At 52.8% G+C, this 23,535-nt stretch overlaps 1 long non-coding RNA gene across 1 annotated transcript; it reads right to left on the bottom strand.

The window, feature by feature from the left end:
• Positions 1 to 18,728: 18,728 nt before the first annotated feature.
• Positions 18,729 to 20,875, bottom strand: LOC140723864 (uncharacterized). Its single transcript, XR_012097990.1, has 3 exons — positions 20,690 to 20,875; positions 19,759 to 19,854; positions 18,729 to 18,799 (listed from the first exon to the last, which is right to left on the bottom strand). It is a non-coding gene; the product is annotated as an uncharacterized lncRNA (long non-coding RNA).
• Positions 20,876 to 23,535: the final 2,660 nt, after the last annotated feature.

Here is a 23,535-nt window from a genome sequence, read left to right as displayed (position 1 = left end):
TCTCTGTGTAAGCACGGGGACCCAGGCTGACCCCAGGTTCCCCTCCTGCCCATCGTTCCAGTAACCAGTCCCTCCCCCATCCACCACCAGCCTCTCTGTGTAAGCACGGGGACCCAGGCTGACCCCAGGTTCCCCTCCTGCCCATCGTTCCAGTAACCAGTCCCTCCCCCATCCACCACCAGCCTCTCTGTGTAAGCACGGGGACCCAGGCTGACCCCAGGTTCCCCTCCTGCCCATCGTTCCAGTAACCAGTCCCTCCCCCATCCACCACCAGCCTCTCTGTGTAAGCACGGGGACACAGGCTGACCCCAGGTTCCCCTCCTGCCCATCGTTCCAGTAACCAGTCCCTCCCCCATCCACCACCAGCCTCTCTGTGTAAGCACGGGGACCCAGGCTGACCCCAGGTTCCCCTACTGCCCATCGTTCCAGTAACCAGTCCCTCCCCCATCCACCACCAGCCTCTCTGTGTAAGCACGGGGACCCAGGCTGACCCCAGGTTCCGCTCCCGCCCATCGTTCAGTAACCAGTACCTCCCCCATCCACCACCAGCCTCTCTGTGTAAGCACGGGGACCCAGGCTGACCCCAGGTTCCCCTCCTGCCCATCGTTCCAGTAACCAGTCCCTCCCCCATCCACCGCCAGCCTCTCTGTGTAAGCGCGGGGACCCAGGCTGACCCCAGGTTCCCCTCCTGCCCATCGTTCCAGTAACCAGTCCCTCCCCCATCCACCACCAGCCTCTCTGTGTAAGCACGGGGACCCAGGCTGACCCCAGGTTCCCCTCCTGCCCATCGTTCCAGTAACCAGTCCCTCCCCCATCCACCACCAGCCTCTCTGTGTAAGCACGGGGACCCAGGCTGACCCCAGGTTCCCCTCCTGCCCATCGTTCCAGTAACCAGTCCCTCCCCCATCCACCACCAGCCTCTCTCTGTAAGCACGGGGACCCAGGCTGACCCCAGGTTCCCCTCCTGCCCATCGTTCCAGTAACCAGTCCCTCCCCCATCCACCACCAGCCTCTCTGTGTAAGCACGGGGACCCAGGCTGACCCCAGGTTCCCCTCCTGCCCATCGTTCCAGTAACCAGTCCCTCCCCCATCCACCACCAGCCTCTCTGTGTAAGCACGGGGACCCAGGCTGACCCCAGGTTCCCCTCCTGCCCATCGTTCCAGTAACCAGTCCCTCCCCCATCCACCACCAGCCTCTCTGTGTAAGCACGGGGACACAGGCTGACCCCAGGTTCCCCTCCTGCCCATCGTTCCAGTAACCTGTCCCTCCCCCATCCACCACCAGCCTCTCTGTGTAAGCACGGGGACCCAGGCTGACCCCAGTTTCCCCTACTGCCCATCGTTCCAGTAACCAGTCCCTCCCCCATCCACCACCAGCCTCTCTGTGTAAGCACGGGGACCCAGGCTGACCCCAGGTTCCGCTCCCGCCCATCGTTCAGTAACCAGTACCTCCCCCATCCACCACCAGCCTCTCTGTGTAAGCACGGGGACCCAGGCTGACCCCAGGTTCCCCTCCTGCCCATCGTTCCAGTAACCAGTCCCTCCCCCATCCACCGCCAGCCTCTCTGTGTAAGCGCGGGGACCCAGGCTGACCCCAGGTTCCCCTCCTGCCCATCGTTCCAGTAACCAGTCCCTCCCCCATCCACCACCAGCCTCTCTGTGTAAGCACGGGGACCCAGGCTGACCCCAGGTTCCCCTCCTGCCCATCGTTCCAGTAACCAGTCCCTCCCCCATCCACCACCAGCCTCTCTGTGTAACCACAGGGACCCAGGCTGACCCCAGGTTCCCCTACTGCCCATCGTTCCAGTAACCAGTCCCTCCCCCATCCACCACCAGCCTCTCTGTGTAAGCACGGGGACCCAGGCTGACCCCAGGTTCCGCTCCCGCCCATCGTTCAGTAACCAGTACCTCCCCCATCCACCACCAGCCTCTCTGTGTAAGCACGGGGACCCAGGCTGACCCCAGGTTCCCCTCCTGCCCATCGTTTAGTAACCAGTACCTCCCCCATCCACCACCAGCCTCTCTGTGTAACCACGGGGACCCAGGCTGACCCCAGGTTCCCCTACTGCCCATCGTTCCAGTAACCAGTCCCTCCCCCATCCACCACCAGCCTCTCTGTGTAAGCACGGGGACCCAGGCTGACCCCAGGTTCCGCTCCCGCCCATCGTTCAGTAACCAGACCCTCCCCCATCCACCACCAGCCTCTCTGTGTAAGCACGGGGACCCAGGCTGACCCCAGGTTCCCCTCCTGCCCATCGTTCCAGTAACCAGCCCCTCCCCCATCCACCACCAGCCTCTCTGTGTAAGCACGGGGACCCAGGCTGACCCCAGGTTCCCCTCCTGCCCATCGTTCCAGTAACCAGCCCCTCCCCCATCCACCACCAGCCTCTCTGTGTAAGCACGGGGACCCAGGCTGACCCCAGGGTTCCCCTCCTGCCCATCGTTCCAGTAACCAGCCCCTCCCCCATCCACCACCAGCCTCTCTGTGTAAGCACGGGGACCCAGGCTGACCCCAGGTTCCCCTCCTGCCCATCGTTCCAGTAACCAGTCTCTCCCCCATCCACCACCAGCCTCTCTGTGTAAGCACGGGGACCCAGACTGACCCCAGGTTCCCTTCCTGCCCATCGTTCCAGTAACCAGTCCCTCCCCCATCCGCCACCAGCCTCTCTGTGTAAGCACGGGGACCCAGACTGACCCCAGGTTCCCTTCCTGCCCGTCGTTCCAGTAACCAGTCTCTCCCCCATCCGCCACCAGCCTCTCTGTGTAAGCACGGGGACCCAGGCTGACCCCAGGTTCCCCTCCTGCCCGTCGTTCCAGTAACCAGTCCCTCCCCCATCCACCACCAGCCTCTCTGTGTAAGCACGTGGACCCAGGCTGACCCCAGGTTCCCCTCCTGCCCATCGTTCCAGTAACCAGTCTCTCCCCCCATCCACCACCAGCCTCTCTGTGTAAGCACGGGGACCCAGGCTGACCCCAGGTTCCGCTCCCGCCCATCGTTCAGTAACCAGTACCTCCCCCATCCACCACCAGCCTCTCTGTGTAAGCACGGGGACCCAGGCTGACCCCAGGTTCCCCTCCTGCCCATCGTTCCAGTAACCAGTCTCTCCCCCATCCACCACCAGCCTCTCTGTGTAAGCACGGGGACCCAGGCTGACCCCAGGTTCCCCTCCTGTCCATCGTTCCAGTAACCAGTCCCTCCCCCATCCACCACCAGCCTCTCTGTGTAAGCACGGGGACCCAGACTGACCCCAGGTTCCCTTCCTGCCCGTCGTTCCAGTAACCAGTCTCTCCCCCATCCGCCACCAGCCTCTCTGTGTAAGCACGGGGACCCAGGCTGACCCCAGGTTCCCCTCCTGCCTGTCGTTCCAGTAACCAGTCCCTCCCCCATCCACCACCAGCCTCTCTGTGTAAGCACGGGGCCCAGGCTGACCCCAGGTTCCCCTCCTGCCCATCGTTCCAGTAACCAGTCCCTCCCCCATCCACCACCAGACTCTCTGTGTAAGCACGGGGACCCAGGCTGACCCCAGGTTCCCCTCCTGCCCGTCGTTCCAGTAACCAGTCCCTTCCCCATCCACCACCAGCCTCTCTGTGTAAGCACGGGGACCCAGGCTGACCCCAGGTTCCCCTCCTGCCCATCGTTCCAGTAACCAGCCCCTCCCCCATCCACCGCCAGCCTCTCTGTGTAAGCACGGGGACCCAGGCTGACCCCAGGTTCCCCTCCTGCCCATCGTTCCAGTAACCAGTCCCTCCCCCATCCACCGCCAGCCTCTCTGTGTAAGCGCGGGGACCCAGGCTGACCCCAGGTTCCCCTCCTGCCCATCGTTCCAGTAACCAGTCCCTCCCCCATCCACCACCAGCCTCTCTGTGTAAGCACGGGGACCCAGGCTGACCCCAGGTTCCCCTCCTGCCCATCGTTCCAGTAACCAGTCCCTCCCCCATCCACCACCAGCCTCTCTGTGTAACCACAGGGACCCAGGCTGACCCCAGGTTCCCCTACTGCCCATCGTTCCAGTAACCAGTCCCTCCCCCATCCACCACCAGCCTCTCTGTGTAACCACAGGGACCCAGGCTGACCCCAGGTTCCCCTCCTGCCCATCGTTCCAGTAACCAGTCCCTCCCCCATCCACCACCAGCCTCTCTGTGTAAGCACGGGGACCCAGGCTGACCCCAGGTTCCCCTCCTGCCCATCGTTCAGTAACCAGTACCTCCCCCATCCACCACCAGCCTCTCTGTGTAACCACGGGGACCCAGGCTGACCCCAGGTTCCCCTACTGCCCATCGTTCCAGTAACCAGTCCCTCCCCCATCCACCACCAGCCTCTCTGTGTAAGCACGGGGACCCAGGCTGACCCCAGGTTCCGCTCCCGCCCATCGTTCAGTAACCAGACCCTCCCCCATCCACCACCAGCCTCTCTGTGTAAGCACGGGGACCCAGGCTGACCCCAGGTTCCCCTCCTGCCCATCGTTCCAGTAACCAGCCCCTCCCCCATCCACCACCAGCCTCTCTGTGTAAGCACGGGGACCCAGGCTGACCCCAGGTTCCCCTCCTGCCCATCGTTCAGTAACCAGTACCTCCCCCATCCACCACCAGCCTCTCTGTGTAAGCACGGGGACCCAGGCTGACCCCAGGTTCCCCTCCTGCCCATCGTTCCAGTAACCAGTCTCTCCCCCATCCACCACCAGCCTCTCTGTGTAAGCACGGGGACCCAGGCTGACCCCAGGTTCCCCTCCTGTCCATTGTTCCAGTAACCAGTCCCTCCCCCATCCACCACCAGCCTCTCTGTGTAAGCACGGGGACCCAGACTGACCCCAGGTTCCCTTCCTGCCCATCGTTCCAGTAACCAGTCTCTCCCCCATCCGCCACCAGCCTCTCTGTGTAAGCACGGGGACCCAGGCTGACCCCAGGTTCCCCTCCTGCCCGTCGTTCCAGTAACCAGTCCCTCCCCCATCCACCACCAGCCTCTCTGTGTAAGCACGGGGACCCAGGCTGACCCCAGGTTCCCCTCCTGCCCATCGTTCCAGTAACCAGTCTCTCCCCCATCCACCACCAGCCTCTCTGTGTAAGCACGGGGACCCAGGCTGACCCCAGGTTCCCCTCCTGCCCATCGTTCCAGTAACCAGTCCCTCCCCCATCCACCACCAGCCTCTCTGTGTAAGCACGGGGACCCAGGCTGACCCCAGGTTCCCCTCCTGCCCATCGTTCCAGTAACCAGTCCCTCCCCCATCCACCACCAGCCTCTCTGTGTAAGCACGGGGACCCAGGCTGACCCCAGGTTCCCCTCCTGCCCATCGTTCCAGTAACCAGTCCCTCCCCCATCCACCACCAGCCTCTCTGTGTAAGCACGGGGACCCAGGCTGACCCCAGGTTCCCCTCCTGCCCATCGTTCCAGTAACCAGTCCCTCTCCCATCCACCACCAGCCTCTCTGTGTAAGCACGGGGACCCAGGCTGACCCCAGGTTCCCCTCCTGCCCATCGTTCCAGTAACCAGTCCATCCCCCATCCACCACCAGCCTCTCTCTGTAAGCACGGGGACCCAGACTGACCCCAGGTTCCCCTCCTGCCCATCGTTCCAGTAACCAGTCCCTCCCCCATCCACCACCAGCCTCTCTGTGTAAGCACGGGGACCCAGGCTGACCCCAGGTTCCCCTCCTGCCCATCGTTCCAGTAACCAGTCTCTCCCCCATCCACCACCAGCCTCTCTGTGTAAGCACGGGGAACCAGGCTGATCCCAGGCTCCCCTCCTGCCCATCGTTCCAGTAACCAGTCCCTCCCCCATCCACCACCAGCCTCTCTGTGTAAGCACGATGACCCAGGCTGACCCCAGGTTCCCCTCCTGCCCATCGTTCCAGTAACCAGTCCCTCCCCCATCCACCACCAGCCTCTCTGTGTAAGCATGGGGACCCAGGCTGACCCCAGGTTCCCCTCCTGCCCATCGTTCCAGTAACCAGTCCCTCCCCCACCCACCACCAGCCTCTCTGTGTAAGCACGGGGACCCAGGCTGACCCCAGGTTCCCCTCCTGCCCATCGTTCCAGTAACCAGTCCCTCCCCCATCCACCACCAGCCTCTCTGTGTAAGCACGGGGACCCAGGCTGACCCCAGGTTCCCCTCCTGCCCATCGTTCCAGTAACCAGTCCCTCCCCCATCCACCACCAGCCTCTCTGTGTAAGCACGGGGACCCAGGCTGACCCCAGGTTCCCCTCCTGCCCATCGTTCCAGTAACCAGTCCCTCTTCCATCCACCACCAGCCTCTCTGTGTAAGCACGGGGAACCAGGCTGACCCCAGGTTCCCCTACCGCCCATCGTTCCAGTAACCAGTCCCTCCCCCATCCACCACCAGCCTCTCTGTGTAAGCACGGGGACCCAGGCTGACCCCAGGTTCCCCTCCTGCCCATCGTTCCAGTAACCAGTCCCTCCCCCATCCGCCACCAGCCTCTCTGTGTAAGCACGGGGAACCAGGCTGATCCCAGGCTCCCCTCCTGCCCATCGTTCCAGTAACCAGTCCCTCCCCCATCCACCACCAGCCTCTCTGTGTAAGCACGGGGACCCAGGCTGACCCCAGGTTCCCCTCCTGCCCATCGGTCCAGTAACCAGTCTCTCCCCCATCCACCACCAGCCTCTCTGTGTAAGCACGGGGACCCAGGCTGACCCCAGGATCCCCTCCTGCCCATCGTTCCAGTAACCAGTCCCTCCCACATCCACCACCAGCCTCTCTGTGTAAGCACGGGGACCCATGCTGACCCCAGGTTCCCCTCCTGCCCATCGTTCCAGTAACCAGTCCCTCCCCCATCCACCACCAGCCTCTCTGTGTAAGCACGGGGAACCAGGCTGACCCCAGGTTCCCCTCCTGCCCATCGTTCCAGTAACCAGTCCCTCCCCCATCCACCACCAGCCTCTCTGTGTAAGCACGGGGACCCAGGCTGACCCCAGGTTCCCCTCCTGCCCATCGTTCCAGTAACCAGTCCCTCCCCCATCCACCACCAGCCTCTCTGTGTAAGCACGGGGACCCAGGCTGACCCCAGGTTCCCCTCCTGCCCATCGTTCCAGTAACCAGTCCCTTCCCCATCCACCACCAGCCTCTCTGTGTAAGCACGGGGACCCAGGCTGACCCCAGGTTCCCCTCCTGCCCATCGTTCCAGTAACCAGTCTCTCCCCCCATCCACCACCAGCCTCTCTGTGTAAGCACGGGGACCCAGGCTGACCCCAGGTTCCCCTCCTGCCCATCGTTCCAGTAACCAGTCCCTCCCCCATCCACCACCAGACTCTCTGTGTAAGCACGGGGACCCAGGCTGACCCCAGGTTCCCCTCCTGCCCATCGTTCCAGTAACCAGTCCCTCCCCCATCCACCACCAGCCTCTCTGTGTAAGCACGGGGACCCAGGCTGACCCCAGGTTCCCCTCCTGCCCATCATTCCAGTAACCAGTCCCTCCCCCATCCACCACCAGCCTCTCTGTGTAAGCACGGGGACTTAGGCTGACCCCAGGTTCCCCTCCTGCCCATCGTTCCAGTAACCACTCCCTCCCCCATCCACCACCAGCCTCTCTGTGTAAGCACGGGGACCCAGGCTGACCCCAGGTTCCCCTCCTGCCCATCGTTCCAGTAACCAGTCCGTCCCCCACCCACCACCAGCCTCTCTGTGTAAGCACGGGGACCCAGGCTGACCCCAGGTTCCCCTCCTGCCCATCGTTCCAGTAACCAGTCCCTCCCCCACCCACCACCAGCCTCTCTGTGTAAGCACGGGGACCCAGGCTGACCCCAGGTTCCCCTCCTGCCCATCGTTCCAGTAACCAGTCCCTCCCACATCCACCACCAGCCTCTCTGTGTAAGCACGGGGACCCATGCTGACCCCAGGTTCCCCTCCTGCCCATCGTTCCAGTAACCAGTCTCTCCCCCCATCCACCACCAGCCTCTCTGTGTAAGCACGGGGACCCAGGCTGACCCCAGGTTCCCCTCCTGCCCATCGTTCCAGTAACCAGTCCCTCCCCCATCCACCACCAGCCTCTCTGTGTAAGCACGGGGACCCAGGCTGACCCCAGGTTCCCCTCCTGCCCATCGTTCCAGTAACCAGTCCCTTCCCCATCCACCACCAGCCTCTCTGTGTAAGCACGGGGACCCAGGCTGACCCCAGGTTCCCCTCCTGCCCATCGTTCCAGTAACCAGTCTCTCCCCCCATCCACCACCAGCCTCTCTGTGTAAGCACGGGGACCCAGGCTGACCCCAGGTTCCCCTCCTGCCCATCGTTCCAGTAACCAGTCCCTCCCCCATCCACCACCAGACTCTCTGTGTAAGCACGGGGACCCAGGCTGACCCCAGGTTCCCCTCCTGCCCATCGTTCCAGTAACCAGTCCCTCCCCCATCCACCACCAGCCTCTCCGTGTAAGCACGGGGACCCAGGCTGACCCCAGGTTCCCCTCCTGCCCATCATTCCAGTAACCAGTCCCTCCCCCATCCACCACCAGCCTCTCTGTGTAAGCACGGGGACCCAGGCTGACCCCAGGTTCCCCTCCTGCCCATCGTTCCAGTAACCACTCCCTCCCCCATCCACCACCAGCCTCTCTGTGTAAGCACGGGGACTTAGGCTGACCCCAGGTTCCCCTCCTGCCCATCGTTCCAGTAACCACTCCCTCCCCCACCCACCACCAGCCTCTCTGTGTAAGCACGGGGACCCAGGCTGACCCCAGGTTCCCCTCCTGCCCATCGTTCCAGTAACCAGTCCCTCCCCCATCCACCACCAGCCTCTCTCTTTAAGCACGGGGACCCAGGCTGACCCCAGGTTCCCCTCCTGCCCATCGTTCCAGTAACCAGTCCCTCCCCCATCCACCACCAGCCTCTCTGTGTAAGCACGGGGACCCAGGCTGACCCCAGGTTCCCCTCCTGCCCATCGTTCCAGTAACCAGTCCCTCCCCCATCCACCACCAGCCTCTCTGTGTAAGCACGGGGACACAGGCTGACCCGAAGGGGTAAAACTAACCACATCTAGTGGAATGGATTGAAGAGAAATTTGACCCGAAGTCCTCATTGAAAGTTGGATATTGTGGGGGGGCTTCCGCTCTCAGAGGGAGTGTAATGACATCTAGAGAGGGATCTAGATCTTTGGGTGATACAGCACTACAGTACAGAAACAGGCCCTTCAGCCCATCTAGTCCTTGCCAAACTATTATTCTGCTTCGTCCCATCTACCCGCACCGGGACTGTGTCCCTCCGAATCCCTCCCATCCATGTACTTATCCAAACTTGTGTTACATGTTGAAATCAAACCCAGATCCACCACTTCTGCTGGCAGCTCGTTGTACACTCTCACTACCCTCCGAGTGAAGAATGTCCCACTCAGGCTTCCCTCAAATATTTCACCTTTCACCCTTAACCCATGAACTCTAGTTCCAGTCCCACCCAACCTCAGTGGAAAAAGATTGTTTGCATTTACCCTCTCTGTACCCCTCACAATTTTGTATATCTCTATCAAATCTCCCCTCTGTCTCCTACATCCCCGGGAATAAACTCCTAACCTATCCAACCTTTCCCTAAAACTCAAGTCCTCAAGTCTTGGCCACATGCTTGTAAATTTTCTCTGCTCTCTTTCAATCTCATTGATATCTTTCCTGTAGGTAGGTGACCAGAACTGCATACAATCTCCAAATTAATCCTCACCAATGTCTTGTACAACTTCAGCATAGCATCTCAACACTTGCAGTCAATACTTTTATTTATGAAGGCCAATGTGCCAAAAGCTCGCTTTACAACCCTATCTACCTGTGGCACCACTTTCAAAGTGTTATGGATCTGTCTTCCCAGATTCCTCTGTTCTACCGCACCGTTCCCTGTGTGAGTCTGAACCTGCTTTACATTCCCAAAGTGCGATCATGCTTGTCTGCATTAAATTCCATCTGCCATTTCCCCAGCTCATCCAGATCCTGCTGCAGATATTGATAGCCTTCCTCACGCCCACTATGCCCCCAGTGTTGGTGTCTTCCACACACTGGCCGAGTCAGTTTACCTTGGTCTCATACAGAACAGAGATCAGTACAGCACAGGAACAGGCCATTCGGCCCACAATGTTGTGCTGGACCAGCTAAAAAGTAAATCAAAAACACACAAAATCCAACCCCTCCTTCCCACACAATGTCCAAATGCCTCCATCTTCCTCACATCCATCTGTCAATCTAAATGTCCCCTAAAAGCCTCTAACATATTTGCCTCTACCACTATACCAGACAGTGCATTCCAGGCATCCACCATTCTGAGTAAAAAAACGTTACCCCTCACATCCCCCTTGAATCTACCCCCTCTTGCTTTCAATGCATGCACTCTGGTATCAGATATTTCTGCCCTGGGAAACACCAAGACAGAGTAAGGACTCCTCCCGCAACCCCCCCCCCCCCCCCCCGGGCTGAAAGTGGTGGGGTTTGGGAGAGGGGAATGCCAGTCGCTCCATGCAGTCTCCAATCACCCAAAGGCCAGATGCATCAGAAAGGGTCCCTGTGATCAGGAGTACCTGACGGTTCCCCTATCAGAACTCAGTGGTTACCTGGGACCATCTCAGAGGCTTCACATGTGGCATCCGTCGGCTTCTCCTGCCCGGCGTCGGGGCTTGTCCTCCTATCCGGATCTGGGACGAGAGAAGGTCCAGGTGAGAAATGGAGTTTGGAGGATTGGTCCAGGGCTGAGACTGATTCTTCCTGCTACATCCACACACCAGCCAGTTCTGTTCTTCCACCACAGTCCCCCAGTCTCTCCACCAGGCTCAGTTCCATCACTCTGACACACTGCACACACAGACTCCTTCCCAATTCCCCCATTTGCTCATCCCCAACCTCCTCCGTCATTCAGAAGGACAGGCTCGTAGGCAGAGGAAGTGGAGTGGCTCTCTTGGTAAAAACTAAAATCAAATCTTTAGAAACAGGTGAATAATATTGGAAGATGGTGAATCCTTGTGGGTTGAGTTTAGGAAATGCAAGGATAAAAAGACCCTGCTGGGAGTTATATACAGGATTCTCAACAGTAGCCAGGATGTGGGGTAGAATTTACAACAGGAGATAGAAAAGGCAGGAAAAAAAGAGCAAAGTTACGATAGTCATGGGGGATTTCAATATGCAGCAGATTAGGAAACTCAGATTGGTGCTGGATTCCAAGAGAAGGCATGAGAGTGGAGCTCGCCAAAGTTGATTGAAAGGGAATACTAGCAGGGATGACAGTAGAACAGCAATGGTTGGAATTTCTGGAGAAATTCAGAAGGTGCAGGATAGATAAATCCCAAAGAAAAAGTAGTCTTTTAAATGGAGGATGATGCAACTATGATGACAAGGGAAGTCAAAGTCAGCATAAAAGCAAAACAGAGGGTACATAATAGAGCAAGAATTAGTGGGAGGTTAGAGGATTAAGAAGCTCTTAAAAACCAATAGCAGGTGACTGAAAAAACAATATGCAGAGAAAAGATGAAATATGAAAGTAAGCCAGCCAATAATATAAAAGAGAATGCAAAAAAGTTTTTTCAGATATATCAAGAGTAAAAGAGAGGTGATAGTAGATATCGGATCGATGGAAAATGATACTGGAGAAGTAGTAATGGGGGGCAAAAAATGGTGGATAAATTTAGTAAATGTCTTCAAGTTTACGTTCTAGTTCAGTTTATTGTCATTCAACAGTACACATTTAGCACCAAACGAAACACAGTACATATAAAACACACACATCATAGAGCCATAGAACATTACAGCACAGAAACAGGCCTTTTGGCCCTTCTTGGCTGTGCCGAACCATTTTTCTGCCTAGTCCCACTGACCTGCACCTGGACCATATCCCTCCATTCAACTCTCATCCATGTACCTGTCCAAGTTTTTCTTAAATGTTAAAAGTGAGCCCGCATTTACCACTTCGTCTGGCAACTCATTCCACACTCCCACCACTCTCTGTGTGAAGAAGCCCCCACCAATATTCCCTTTAAACTTTCGCCCCTTCATCCCATGTCCTCTGTTTTTTTCTCCCCTAGCCTCAGTGGAAAAAGCCTGCTTGCATTCACTCTATCGATACCCATCATAATTTTATATACCTCTATCAAATCTCTCCTCATTCTTCTACACTCCAGGGAATAAAGTCCTAACCTATTCAACCTTTCCCTGTAACTCAGTTTCTCAAGTCCTGGCAACATCCTTGTAAACCTTCTCTGCACTCTTTCAACCTTATTAATATCCTTCCTGTAATTAGGTGACCAAAACTGCACACAATACTCCTAATTCTTCCTCACCAATGTCTTATACAACCTCACCATTACATTCCAACTCTTATACTCAATACTTTGATTTATAAAGGCCAATGTACCAAAAGCTCTCTTTAATATCCTATCTACCTGTGACGCCACTTTTAGGGTATTTTGTATCTGTATTCCCAGATCCCTCTGTTCTACTGCACTCCTCAGTCCCCTACCATTTACCTTGTATGTTCTACCTTGGTTTTTCCTTCCAAAATGCAATACCTCACAATTGTCTGTATTAAACTCCATCTGCCATTTTTTAGCCCATTTTCCCAGCTGGTCCAAATACAAGCTTTGAAAACCTTGCTCACTGTCCACTACACCTCCAATCTTTGTATCATCAGCAAATTTGCTGATCCAATTTACCACATTATCATCCAGATCATTGATATAGATGACAAATAACAAAGAAACCAGCACTGATCCCTGTGGCACACCACTAGTCACAGGCCTCCACTCAGAGCAGCAATCCTCCACTACCACTCTCTGGCTTCTTCCATTGAGCCAATGTCTAATCCAATTTACTACCTCTCTATGTATACCTAGCGACTGAATCTTCCTAACTAACCTCCCATGTGGGACCTTGTCAAAGGCCTTACTGAAGTCAATGTATTCAACATCCACTGCCTTCCCTTCATCCACTTTCCTGGTTACCAACTCGAAAAACTCCAATAGATTTGTTAAACATGACCTACCACGCACAAAGCTGTGTTGACTCTCCCTAATAAGTCCTTGTCCATCCAAATACTTGTAGATCCTATCTCTTAGTACTCCTTCCAATAATTTACCTACTACCGACGTCAAACTTACCGGCCTATAATTTCCCAGATTACTTTTAGAGCCTTTTTTAAACAACGGAACAACATGAGCTATCCTCCTCCGGCACCTCACTCATTGATACCGACATTTTAAATATATCTGCCAGGGCCCCTGCAATTTCAACACTAGTCTCCCTCAAGGTCCAAGGGATTTAATCTGTCAGGTCCTGGGGATTTATCTACTCCGATTTGCCTCAAGATAGCAAGCACCTCCTCCTCTTCGATCTGTATAGGTTCCATGACCTCACTACTTGTTTGCCTTATTTCCATTGACTCTATGCCAGTTTCCTTAGTAAATACAGACGCAAAAAAAAGCTTCTAAGATCTCCCCCATTTCTTTTGGTTCCATACATAGCCGACCACTCTGATCTTCAAGAGGACCAATTTTATCCCTTATTATTCTTTTGCTCTTAATATACCTCTAGAAGCTCTTTGGATTATCCTTCACCTTGACTGCCAAAGCTACCTCATGTCTTCTTTTAGCCTTCCTGATTTCTTTCTTAAGTATTTTTTTGCACTTTTTATACTCCTCAAGTACCTTATTTGCTCCCTGTTTCTGATACATGTCACACATCTCTCTTCTTCTTTATCAGAGTTCTAATATCCCTAGAGAACCAAGGTTCCTTATTCTTATTCACTTTGCCTTTCATCCTGACAGGAACATACACTCTCAAAATTTCTCCTTTGAAGGCCTCCCACTTCCCAACGACATCCTTGCCAGAGAACAACCTGTCCCAATCTACGCTTTTTAGATCCTTTCTCATTTCTTCAAATTTGGCCTTTTTCCAGTTTAGAACCTCAACCCGAGGACCAGATCTACCTTTATCCATGATCAAGTTGAAACTAATGGTGTTATGATCACTGGAACCAAAGCGTTCCCCTATACATACTTCCGTTACCTGTCCTAACTTGTTTCCTAATAGGTGATCTAGTATTGCACCCTCTCTAGTTGGTAACTCTATATATTGATTGAGAAAACTTCACTGAACACATTTTTCAAACTCTAACCCATCTAGACCTTTAACAATATGGGAATCCCAATCAATATGTGGAAAATTAAAATCCCCTACTATCACAACTTATGTTTCCTGCAGTTGTCTGCCATCTCTCTGCAGATTTGCTCCTCCAATTCTCACTGACTATTGGGTGGTCTATAATACAAATTAATATACAACACACACAAAATGCTGGTGGAACACAGCAGGCCAGGCAGCATCCACAAGGAGAAGCACTGTCAACGTTTCGGGCCGAGACCTTTCATCGGGACTAACTGAAAGGAAAGATAGTAAGAGATTTGAAAGTAGTGGGGGGAGGGGGAAATGCGAATTGATAAGAGAAGACCGGAGGGGGTGGGATGAAGATGAGAGCTGAAAAGGTGATTGGCAAAAGGGATACTGAGCTGGAGAAGGGAGAGGATCATGGGACGGGATCGTGATCGGGATCGTCCCATGACCCTTTCCCTTCTCCAGCTCTGTATCACTTTCGCCAATCACCTTTCCAGCTCTCAGCTTCATCCCACCCCCTCCGGTCTACTCCTATCATTTCGCATTTCCCCCTCCCTCCACTACTTTCAAATCTCTTACTATCTTTCCTTTCAGTTAGTCCCGATGAAGGGTCTCGGCCCGAAACATCGACTGTGCTTCTCCTTATAGATGTTGCCTGGCCTGCTGCGTTCCACCACCATTTTGTGTGTGTCGTTTAAATTTCCAGCATCTGCAGATTTCCTCGTGTTTGCTATACAAATTAATATCACCACTTGTAAATTCATAAATAATAAGGGGCATTTGCGACACAGGTTAAAAAGTAGACAGCATCATGCTTCAAGTGTGATTTGGCCTGGTAGGAGGCTGGGAGTTCAGTGTCTGACAGCCTGGGGGAAGAAGCTATTTTCCATCCTAACGGTTCTTGCGTCAGTCTTTACGATGGAAGAAACCAGTCATACACCAGAAATTGGAGAGTGTCTCGGGGTAGAAGTAAGTGAACTTGCTAATACTAAGGAGAAGGTGTTTGGGAAGCTGAAAGGGCTGAAAGTAGGTAAGTCACCTGAACCAGATGGACTGCACTCCAGGGCTTTGCAAGAGCTGAAGGCATTAGTAGAGGAATTGGAAAGCGTCACAGGGTAGAAGTGAGTGTAGTTGCTCATACTAAGGAAAAGGTTCTTTTAGAAGTTGAAAGTTCTGAAAGTCGGACCAGATGGACTACACCCCAGTGTTCTGAATGAGGTAGGTGAAAAGATTCTGGAAGCAGTGGTCCCCCATAACCTTTCAACTAATTTAGATTCTGGAATGGTTCCGGAGGACTGGAAAATTGTAAATGTTACTCCACTCTTTAAGAAGGGAAGGAGGCAAAAGAGAGGAAATTATAGGCCAGGTAGCCTGACTTCATTGTCAGGGAAAATGTTGGAGTCCATGATTAAAAATGAGGTCTCAGGATACTTGGAGGCACATGATAAAATAGGCCATAGTCAGCATCGTTTCTGTTGGAATTCTTTGAGGAAATAACAAGCAGGATAGACAAATGAGAATTAGTGGATGTTGTGTATTTGGATCTTCAGAAGACCTTTGACAAGTTGCTGCACATGATGCCACTAAACAAGAGCCCATGATAGTACAGGAAAGATAGGAGCATACTGTAGTTAGAAGATTGGCTGACTGACAGAAGGAAAGAGTGGGATTAAAGGCCTTTTCTGGTTGGCTGTCGATGACTGTTGGTGTTCCATAGGGTTCGATATTGGGACAGCTTCTCTACAAGCCATGTACCTGTTCTCTATCTGCATTCTATTCTTAGTTCCGTGTTTATTATGGTAACTAGTCACATGAGTGGGGATGGGGTAAAAGTGAAGGGAATAAGTTCCGCCTGCATGGTTTGTTCATTGCAGTTTGTCGCATCTTTTGTTGATCACTCGATAAAGCTCAATCACGCTGAGCTTACACTTAGGTACACTTAAGTTTAATCGCCTCAAGACTGCATGTTTGCTAATTGCTAATAAAGGATTGAATACACATCCTCAACATTTGGAGCAATAATTATTGGAGTGAGGATGTGTCATGGAAGTATAACAAATGTGTAGGGTCACTGGCAGCAGCAATTGCTTTCGATTTGGTTTGATTTGGCTGTGACAACTCCTTTCCACATTATATGTCAATGCTATGGATGACAGAATAGATGGCTTCGTGGTCAAGAGCGTTTATCGGACCCTTATTTGAGAAAGGATGTGCTGGCATTGCAGGTGGTCCAGAGGAGGTTGATGAGAATGATCCCGGGATTGAAAAGGTAAAAGTATTAGGAGTGTTTGATGTCTCTGGGTCTGTACTCGCTGGAGTTTAGAAGAATGAGGGGGGATCTCATTGTATGAGGAGTGTTTGATGTCTCTGGGCCTGTACCCACTGGAGTTTAGAAGAATGAGGGGGGATCTCATTGTATGAGGAGTGTTTGATGTCTCTGGGCCTGTACCCACTGGAGTTTAGAAGAATGAGGGGGGATCTCATTGTATGAGGAGTGTTTGATGTCTCTGGGCCTGTACCCACTGGAGTTTAGAAGAATGAGGGGGGGATCTCATTGTATGAGGAGTGTTTGATGTCTCTGGGCCTGTACCCACTGGAGTTTAGAAGAATGAGGGGGGATCTCATTGTATGAGGAGTGTTTGATGTCTCTGGGCCTGTACTCACTGGAGTTTAGAAGAATGAGGGGGGATCTCATTGTATGAGGAGTGTCTGATGTCTCTGGGCCTGTACTCGCTGGAGTTTAGAACAATGAGGGGGGGGATCTCATTGTATGAGGAGTGTTTGATGTCTCTGGGCCTGTACTCACTGGAGTTTAGAAGAATGAGGGGGATCTCATTGTATGAGGAGTGTTTGATGTCTCTGGGCCTGTACTCACTGGAGTTTAGAAGAATGAGGGGGGGATCTCATTGTATGAGGAGTGTCTGATGTCTCTGGGCCTGTACTCGCTGGAGTTTAGAAGAATGAGGGGGGATCTCATTGTATGAGGAGTGTTTGATGTCCCAGGGCCTGTACTCACTGGAGGTTAGAAGAATGAGGGAGGATCCCATTGTATGAGGAGTGTTTGATGTCTCTGGGCCTGTACTCACTGGAGTTTAGAAGAATGAGGGGGGATCTCATTGTATGAGGAGTGTTTGATGTCTCTGGGCCTGTACTCACTGGAGTTTAGAAGAATGAGGGGGATCTCATTGTATGAGGAGTGTCTGATGTCCCAGGGCCTGTACTCACTGGAGTTTAGAAGAATGAGGGGGGATCTCATTGTATGAGGAGTGTTTGATGTCTCTGGGCCTGTACTCACTGGAGTTTAGAAGAATGAGGGGGGATCTCATTGTATGAGGAGTGTTTGATGTCTCTGGGCCTGTACTCACTGGAGTTTAGAGAATGAGTGCAGGTCTCATTGAAGCCTATCGAATACTGAAAGATCGATATGGAGTGGACATGGAGACAATGTTTTCTATAGTGGGGGAGTCTGGGACCAGAGTGGGCACCGCCTCAGAATAGAACGACGTTCCTTTAGAACACAAGTGAGCAGGAATTTTATTACCAAAGAGTGGTGAATCTATGAAATTTATTGCCACAGGCGGCTGTGGAGGCCAAGTCATTGGGTTCTTGGTCAGTAAAGGCATCAAAAGTTACAGAAGGCAGGAGAACGGAGACGAGAGGAATAGTAAATGCAATGTGATGGAATGGCGGAGCAGACCCAATGGACTGAATGGCCTAATGCTGCTCATGGATCTGATGGTCTTTTCCCTTTCCATTTGTGTCCATCTCCCCACTTTCGGAAAAGGGACCTCAATGCACGACTAAGAATTGTCCAGACAGGGGACGAGCCACTGACACCGATGATCCCCACCCCACGGGAAACCACATCCAACAGGGGAGACGATGCACGACTGAGAATTGTCCAGACAGGGGACGAACCACTGACACTGATGATCCCCACCCCACGGGAAACCACATCCAACAGGGGAGACGATGCACGACTGAGAATTGTCCAGACAGGGGACGAGCCACTGACACCGATGATCCCCACCCCACGGGAAACCACATCCAACAGGGGAGACGATGCACGACTGAGAATTGTCCAGACAGGGGACGAGCCACTGACACCGGTGATCCCCACCCCACGGGAAATCACATCCAACAGAGGAGACGATGCAGGACTGAGAATTGTCCAGACAGGGGATGAGCCACTGACACCGGTGCTCCCCACCCCACGGGAAACTACATCCAACAGGGGAGGCGATAGACACGAGCTACAAGGACATCCAGTGAGAGAGGTTGTCCATTCCCCACAGAAACAAGGTCTTGGTACCTGAGGATGTATCTCCTGCTGGGACAGGGGGCAGTTCCCGGCTGAGTTCACCAGTAGATGATCCTTTGGCTTGTTCCTCTGTGGAATTCCAGTGAACTGGAATAACGGACCACAGACGTGGGAGGGAGATGGAGAGGAGACACCAAACCTGGTGATCAATCCGGGACAGAGGGGGAGAAACCAAAACCATTTGGTGTGCCTTCACCGATTCGCTCTCTCAAACCTCCGTCACTCCACGTGACTCCCCTCAGTGGGAGTGAGGAGGAATTTCCAGGACTGAAACCGAGGAGAATCATTCCCTTTGGTGAACCCAACGATGGATACCTGAGCTTGCAGACCCTGCTGGGGTGGTGGACAAACCTGGACCAGGTCCTCCAGTCGCAGACCCCTGGTGTTCCTGAGTTGTGTCCGACTGGGAATCTGCAAAGAGAGAAACAGGGTGGGTGGGGACAGGCGAGCAGCGGATCAGTGTGGAGAGAGTAAATGAGATGGGGAGTGGTCATCATGAACAGAAACATCTATAATCTACCAGTGTGAAACTGGTCAAACCTCTGGATCAGACACAACATAATCCTCTCAGGCACTACGCACCTCCCTCTTCACTCAATCCTCTCCTCTCAACTCAGTGCCCATTCCTCACTTCTCCCCCCACTCATCCCTCGCTCCTCCATCTCCCACCCTTCCTCACCCTACAACGATCTTTCTCATCCACTTAAATCCTCTCACCCAGCAAACCGCTCCTCTTCGTCCTTGTTCTCTGACAACATCATCATCATGTGTTGTACGACATGGATGACCAAGATCTATCGATGACCATGATTGTTCCTGATTGACCATAACAGAAGCAGTTTGCTATTGCCTTCTACTTGGCAATATCTTTAGAAAATGGCTGCTCCAGCCATTATCAATACTCTTCAGAGATTGTCAGTCTGGTGTCAGTGGTTGCAGACCCGGGGCATGTGATATGCACCAGCTGTTCAACAACCAGCCAGTACCTGCTCCCATGCCTTCCCGTGACCCTGATCGGGTAGATGGGGAGCGGGTAAGGAGGGTTGCTACACTTCAGCCACACTTGACTAGCAGGGTAACAGAAGGAAGGAGCACCTTACACCTCCTTTGGTAGAGATGTATCTCCACCCCACCAGTTCCCTGCCATCTTATAGCAACCAACCCCGTGGACTGTTCACCACAACAACGCTCACTGCCTTTGGAGAGACGGTGGATGTTGGTGGAATTTGATGCAAGATGGAGAGAAGGATCGGCTGAACAATCACTATCACCTCACCAGGACGCACATCCAGCAGGTGAGTCAGTCTATGAGAGGTTCGATGTCACAGAGCGAGAAACTGAAAAACCCCAATGGACATGAGACCTGATACCTGAGGATCTCTCTCCTGCTGAGACAGAGGATGGTGATGGGGTGGGTTGTCCTGTAGACGATCCATCGGGCTGATCCATTGTGGAAACCTCCAGGTCTGGAACAAAGTAACAGTGACATGGGAGAGTGACAGAGGTTAAACAGGGACAATAATTCATAAAGATGAGAGATTCTGCAGATGCTGAAAATCCAGAGCAACACACAGAGCAATGCTGGAAGAACTCAGCAGGTCAGGCTGCATCTCTGGAGGGGAATAAACAGTGAATGTTTTGGGCTGAGACCCTTCATCCGCACTGGAGAGGAAGGGAGAAGAAGCCAGAATAAAGAGGTGGGGAGGAGTACAGCTGGCAGGTGATAGGTGAAGCCAGGTGAGTGGGAAGGTGGGTGGGTGAGGGAGGGGGTGATTTGAGAAGTTGGGAGGTGATATGTGGAAGAGGTAAAGGGCTGAAGGAGGACTAATCCAACTGGAGACAACAGAATAAAGCAATGGAGGAGGGGGACCAGAGGGAGGTGATGGGCAGGTGAGAAGAACAGAGTGGGAATGGATAAAGAGAGAAGTGGAAAGGGGGAGAAATTACTGGAAGTTAGAGAAATCAATGTTCATGCTGTCAGTTTGGACACGACCCAGACACAGTATGAGGTGTTGCCCCTCCAATCAAAGTTTGACCTCACACTGTCAGTGGCGGAGGCCTTGGACAGACACGTGGGAACGGGAATGGGAAGTCGAATTGAAATGGGTAGCCACTGGGACAACAATTTGAAAAGGCGGTCTCTGATCTGAAGAGATACCAAAACCATCCAGTCCCTGTTCAGCAACTCTCCCTCGTGAATGTCTGTGACCAGTCACTACTCTCAGTCAAAGCCCAGATGAATAGAGGATTACAGAAAGGAAAGATCGTTCCCTTCAATGACCCCCTCCCCAATGCAGATACCTGAGTTCACAGACCCTGGTGGGGTTGTGGTTAAACCCGGTCCAGATTCTCCAGTTGCTGATCTCTGGGGTTCCTGAGTTGTGTCCAACTGGGAATCTGTACGTAAGCTCGAAGACCCTGCTGGGGTGGTGGTCAAATCCAGTCCAGGTTGATCTGTCACTGATCCCTGGGGTTCCCGAGTCGTGTCTGACTGGGAATCTGTAATAAGAAGATATACAAAGGAAAGGTAAAGTAGTAACAAGTTTTACCTTCGATCAGGAAGGAATTCAATGGTAGGAACAGGAGGCTCTAGTCCAGGTCAAATCTTTCCTCTGAAATACACACACTCCCCCCGCTTGGCTCTTTAATTCCTCTCCTCACATCTCCTTCTCTCGGCATTCACTCTGTCTGCATCACTCTCTTTACAGTCTCTCCCTCCCTCCCTCCAGTTGGAAAATCACTCTCACTGATCTCTCTGCCCAACTCTCCTCACACAGTCATCACTCGCCTCATTCCTCCCACTCCAGCATCCCACCTCTCTCTCCATCCCTCTCTCCTGTGTGTTTTCACCCATTTCCTTCTGTCCACGTACTGAATTCCTCAAATCCCACTCCGGTCGTATCTATGTCTCATCAGTCACCGTGTAACTCCTCACAGTCATTCCTCCCTTCCTCTCTGTGACCATCCTCCCCTCTCAGCTCCATCACTCCTCCCCTCCCTCCTGTGTCACTCAGTCACTCCACCCCTCTCTGTTCAATCCTCCCACCCCACCCTCTCCAACCCCCAACAGAGCCTCATCCCTCATGACTCACCAAACCCAACCCAACAGACAGGAGAGAGGAACCACTGACTCCATCATTCACACCCCTACCCACAATGCACTGTACATCCAGTAGGTGAACTGGTCCATGGGAGGTTCAACCTCACAGAGTGACAGAGACTGAATGAACACAGACAGACATGAGACTTGGTACCTGAGAATGTGTCTCCCGCTGGGACAGAGGACAGTTCCTGGGTGTGCTCTCCAGTTGATAACTCTTTAGGCTGTTCCCATGAGTAAGTTTTCAGATCGGGAATAAAGGAACAGGGACACAGGAGTGCGTCCAACCCTCCTGGCACACTGAAGTCCCTGCTAAATTGCTCAGCAATACCCTGACCCTCCTCGTGCCCCCGATGCCCAGGGCCAGCACTCACTCACTCACATTGCTAACATCTAGTGTACTCTAATGGTCAATCTGCCAACATCCTCTCCCATATCAGGACCTGCTGAGTGTCCTCTGATGTTCAGTCTCCCTGCTGGAATCGCCTCTGAAAGATGATGACCCAAGAAGGCATCCGTCATTAAGGACTCTCACCACCCAGGACACACCCACCCTCCTCTCGTTGCTACCATCAGGGAGGGGGTACAAGAGCCTGAAGACACAAACTCAACACTTTTAGAAGTTTCTTCCCTTACATCAGATTTCTGGACGATCCATGAACTCTTGAATACGACCTCACTATTCCTCCTTTTGCACTAGTTATTTATTTTTTTGATTGGAACGTACAGGAATTTTTTTTATGTCTTGCACTGTACTGCTGCCAAAAAACAACAGATTTCACAAGAGACGTAGTGATAATAATCCTGATTCTGATCCTGAATCTCTGACCACTGACCATAAATCGATGTTCAGTTATATTCACCCTGATCAGTGGTAATATTCCCGGCAGGAGGTCCCACACCAGCAGCTTCAGGAACATTTATCACCCCACAATCATCAGACTCCTGACCGGTGTGGATAACTTCACTCACATCAACTCTGAACTGAATCCACAACCTACAGACTCACTTTCGAGGAATCTACAACTCATCAGCTCAGTATTATTTAATATTTTATTTGTACAATTTGCTTTCTTTTGCACGTTGGTTGTTTGTCAGTCTTTGTTTTTGTATAGTTTTTCATAAATTCTGCTGTATTTCTTTATTTTCCTGTAAATGACTGCAATAAAATGAATCTCAGTGTAGTGTATGGTGACAAATAAGTACTTGGATAATAAATCTTACTTTCACTCTGAGTCAACCCTATCTGTACCCCTCGTAATCTTCTATACATTTTTATATATCCTCAGAATCAGAATCAGACCAATTATCACCACTGGGCATCACTGGAAATCTGTTGTTTTACAGCAACAATGCAGTGGAAAACTTGAATTTCCTTTAAACTACTTAAAAATATTTACTCATTTATTGGAAGGTACAGCAGGGTAACGGGTCCTTTCGGCCCAACAAGTCCGTGCTGTCCTATTACACCCATGCAGACAAACATTGTGCAAAAGACAACAAACTGTGCAAATACAAAAAAAATTACAGTAATATATGAATAAACAATAAGTATCGGGAACATGAGGTGAAAAGCCCTTGGAAGTGAGTCCATAGGTTATGGGAACAGTTCAGTAATGGGGTGAGTGTTGAGTGAAGATTACCCCTCTGGTTCAAGAGCCTGATGTCTGAGGGGTAATAACTCTTCCTGAGGCTCCTGTACCTTCTTCCTGATGGCAACAACATGAAGAGAGCATGTCCTGGGTGGTGGAGGTTCCTGATGATGAATGCTGACGACGCTCCATGTCGATATGCTCAATGGTGGGGAGGGCTTTATCTGTGATGGACTGGGCCATCAATTATTTACAGATTCAGCACAGTAACCGGCCCAACGAGCCCCACCACCCATGTGACCAATTAACCTACTAACCCAGACGTCTCTGTAATGAGGGAGGAAACCGACACAGTCACAGGGAGAGTGTACAATCTCCTTACAGACAGCGACGGTAACAATTAAACAAATAGAGAAAACATCCTGCCTGAAGGTCACTCCAAACCTCACCCACCG

The sequence above is a fragment of the Hemitrygon akajei genome, unplaced genomic scaffold (assembly GCF_048418815.1).
Source record: "Hemitrygon akajei unplaced genomic scaffold, sHemAka1.3 Scf000142, whole genome shotgun sequence".
Lineage (NCBI taxonomy): Eukaryota > Metazoa > Chordata > Chondrichthyes > Myliobatiformes > Dasyatidae > Hemitrygon > Hemitrygon akajei.
The sequence above is the reverse complement of the archived record's forward strand: the minus strand, read 5'-3'. Positions and strand labels throughout refer to the sequence as shown.